The following is a 4,002-nucleotide window of genomic DNA, read 5'->3' as shown; positions in this document are numbered from 1 at the left end:
TTAAATATAATATCCACAAATATATATCAAACAGCCAAATTTAGAAACAGGCTAGTTTCAACGAGGCTGTAGTTGGAGTACAAAGGATTTTTCGTACACATCTTGGATTTTCTCTAGTCACTCAATCCAAAATGATAGTATAACTTATGACTTTACTAACCAAAACATTTGCGGTATTTAAGTATACTACATAAATTTAAAGTAGATGGATCAAAATAGCAATAGCTCTGTCTATGATATGCAATTTTCTTTAAGCAGACAAGTATTTTCTACCAAAGCATTCTATAATATGCAACTAACATCCTATAATATAAAAACTGAACTAGCATTTTCAAAGTATAAACGTCATTAAAATATCTCTTCTATTGCTTCTTGGCTTTCTGGCTATGATCAAGTGCAGAATGTCTCTTCAGCTGGCAAAGTCCTTAGGAATGCAGAGCCTGCCAGTTGTCCAGAGCGCTGCTTCAGGGATGTGGTTGTCTCTGCAACCATCAGGGATGAGGCACTTCGCCACCATCTTGTCCTCAAACTCGTCTGCGTTGAACTTGGTAAAGCCCCACTTCTTGGAGATGTGGATCTTCTGGAAGCCAGGGTACTTGAACTTGGCTCTGCAGAGGGCTTCAAGCACATGTTTCTTGTTCTGCAGCTTGGTGTAGATGGACATGATGACCTGGCCGATGTGCACTCTGGCCACCCGTGCCTTGGGGTTTTCTGAAGGCACCCCGCATCCCCATCTGGAGACTGTCTGCGCCAGTGCAGAATAGCATCTTGTTGGTGTGGATCATGTGGATGTGGAAGCCGCCTTTGCTGCAGCTCTTCACCATGTACTTGTTGTTGCAGATGAGGGCAGTCTCCAGGACTTCGGAGGAAAGCTGCTTGTATTTGTCAGACACCATGTGGCCACAGAGCAGGAACTCGTCCACCTTCACCTTCTTCCGACCCAGGTCAAAGATGCAGATCTTTGCATTGGGGACCCCTTGAGGAGACTTGGGGTATGGCTTGTTCTTACAGTACTGGTAGCAGCGAGATGGGCAACGATCCATGGTGACAGCAGGAGCTGCCTCTGTGCAGGGATGCCAGCAGCAGCAAGATGTAGTCCACAGCCCCCAAAAGTCTTAATTCCACACAAACATCCCTGATAGTCTTTGCTTCCCTTTGAAGCATCACAAGCCAGCCCTCTGTTTACCCCTCTTCAGCATTATCTTCCAAGTTCCTATAGAACAGCTTGCTGAACTCCAAGCAATTTTTCAATCCAACCAAAGCTCTCAAAACTTCCATAATTTGGGGCTGGAGAGATGGCTCAGCAGTTAAGACCACTGGTTGTCCTTGGAGAAGACCTGGGTTCGGATCCCAGCACCCACATGGCAGCTAACAACTGTCCATAAATCCAGTCCCAGGGGATTGGACAGCCTCTTCTGACCTCCCTGGGCATTGCATGACACGGTTGCACTTACCTACATGCAGGCAATACACATAAAAATTAAAAAAAAAGCCTCCATAATCCTCCCAGTTTTTGTCTTACAGCTTGTAGACCAGCATGAAGGGAAGCCAAGGCAGGAACTCAGGGCAGGAATGTGGATCACAGACATGGAGGAACACTGCTTACTGACTTGCTCCTTTGGCTTGTGCTCAACCTGCTTTCTTATATAACACAAGACCACCTGCCCAGGGGTGGCATCATCCACAGTGGGCTGGGCCCTCCCACATCACTGAACAAACATGAAAATGCCCTCAGACATGGCCACAGGCCATTCCATTGGAGGAAGTTCATCAGTTATGGTTCCATCTACCTAGATGTGTCAAGTTGAAAACTAAAGCTATCTAGCACAACTTCAGTATTGGTTACTTCTGTATTAGGCAGTTTTCTGTTGCTGTGATAAAACACCCATGACCAGGCAACTTATAGAAGGAGTTTATTTGTGCTTAGAGTTCCAGGGGTCAAAGTTCATAATGGTGGGGGAGCCATGGCAGCAGAGGTTGCTGGAATAGAAAATCAAGCAATCATGTCTTCAAGCAAACACAGGAAGCAGAGAGGGACTGGAAATCTGGCAAGGTTTAATAACTCTCAAAGCCTTCTGCCAGTGACAAGCTTCCTCCAGCAAGGCTATACCTCCTAAAATCTTCCAAAACAGTGCCATCAACTGGGGACAAAATGTCCAAATACTTGGAGCCTACAGGGACATTTATTTAAACCATCACAGTATATAAATAACCATATGTATTTAATAAATTATTATTTGTTAAATTTTGCACAAACTTCCTCCATTTACTTCCCTGGACTGCACAGCTTCCCATGTCCTGGCCTCAGCACCTTCCCTGGGTAAGTCCAGCAGACCACTCCCCCAGCCTCTTTCACCTTCCTAGCTCCCCTGCCGAGTCTTTCCTAGGCTAGCTGCAGGCCCATTTATTGTCTTGACACCCCAGACGCTGGGGCCAACCTCTCGGCCCAGAGCCACCACTGGTTCCTGATCCTCTGCATCTGGACCAACCCAGTTCCTCCCTACTGTTCCCGGGAACCCTCTGGGCCTGGTCCTGCCCTCACTTCCCTTACTTCCCTGGGCTCCCTGGGCTGCACAGCCTCTGGGCAGTCTGGTGCCAACATGTTTCCTGGTCCCCAGGAGCCCTCTGGACCAGGTCCCATCCTCATATCCCTTTGCATCCTGGGCTGCACAGCCTCCAGTGTCCTGGTACCAGCACCTTCCTTAAGTCCAGCGCACCCTGACTCCCCCAGTCTTTTTCACCCTCCCAGCTCCCTCCACCTAGTCTCTCCTCCTAGGCTGGGTTCAGGGCCATTTCTTGTCTTGGCACCTCAGACACTGGGGCTAACCTCTCAATACAGAGCCGCCACTGCTTCTTGATCCTTTGCATCGGGACCAACCCATTTCCTCCCTGTGGCCTCCAGGAACCCTCTAGGCCTGGTCCTGCCCTCAGCCACCAGCTTCCTGAGACCAGCATCTATCCTGGGCCCTTCTCCCAGGCCTGCCCAGCCCCCAAATTCTTGAGGGCAGCATCTTTCCTGGAGAGACCCATACCTTAGGAGAAAGCCTGATATCATCTGAGCCTCATCTTCGGCCTCTGTGGGAACTCCTGAAGGCAAAAGCAATTAGGCCACTCCAGTATAAAATCAAAAGAGAGAACCTGAAGCCTAGACCAACCAGCTTTTTATGCCCAACAAGTAATCCACAAAGGCACATAAAGTTTACAAAAAGAAACAGATCTAAACTCAACAAAGGAAGGTTTGAGTCTCACACAAGAATCAGAAACTACAAAAGAAATTCACGGTTTACAGAAAGAAGGAGTTCTAAACTTAACAAAGGAAGGCTTGAGTCACATAAAAGAATCAGAAACTATGAAGGAAATTAATATGTCAAAATCACAGAGAAAAAAATAATAACAAGAAAAACCAAAATAACATATTCCCACCAAGTACCAATAGTCCTCTAGAGGAGTACAATGAGAAATCCCTAGAGATAACACAGGACATGGAACTCAAAGAACAGTTATAAATATAAAAGAATTCAGTGAATTTAAAGAACACACAAATCAAAGAACTGAAGGAAGATAGGGATGAACTTCTGAATGAATTCAGAAAAGAGAAATTTGAAGAATACTCGGGCTGAAATGAAAAAGGAAGTGGAACACTCAGCCAATTAGAAACAACAGGAGAAAGCCTCACCAATAGGATGAATGAAATGGAAAACAATATCAAGACTGGAAGATAAAGTGGACGAATTAGACCACTCAAGGATTATGAGAAATTAAAAAAAAAAAAAAAACCCACACAGGAATGGAATATGCAAGAACTGTGTGAAACCATAAAAAACCAAACTTACGAAACATAGATATGCAAGAAGGAGAAGAATCTCAAGATAATGGTATGGAACAGATCTTAAAACAGGATTGTAGAAGAAAATTTCCCAAAATTAAAAAAAGACATGCCCGTACAAATACAAGAAGCATATAGAACACCAAATAGGAACAGAAAAGAAACTCTCCACGGCA

The 4,002-nt window shown here is 45.3% G+C and overlaps 1 pseudogene; it reads right to left on the bottom strand.

Moving 5' to 3' along the window:
* Nucleotides 1-402: 402 nt before the first annotated feature.
* On the bottom strand, nt 403-2,504 carry LOC103746651 (annotated as a pseudogene).
* Nucleotides 2,505-4,002: the final 1,498 nt, after the last annotated feature.

The sequence above is a fragment of the Nannospalax galili genome, unplaced genomic scaffold, assembly GCF_000622305.1.
Source record: "Nannospalax galili isolate Female #2095 unplaced genomic scaffold, S.galili_v1.0 scaffold164, whole genome shotgun sequence".
Lineage (NCBI taxonomy): Eukaryota > Metazoa > Chordata > Mammalia > Rodentia > Spalacidae > Nannospalax > Nannospalax galili.
Note: the sequence above shows the minus strand (reverse complement) of the source record. Positions and strands in the feature narration are given on the sequence as shown.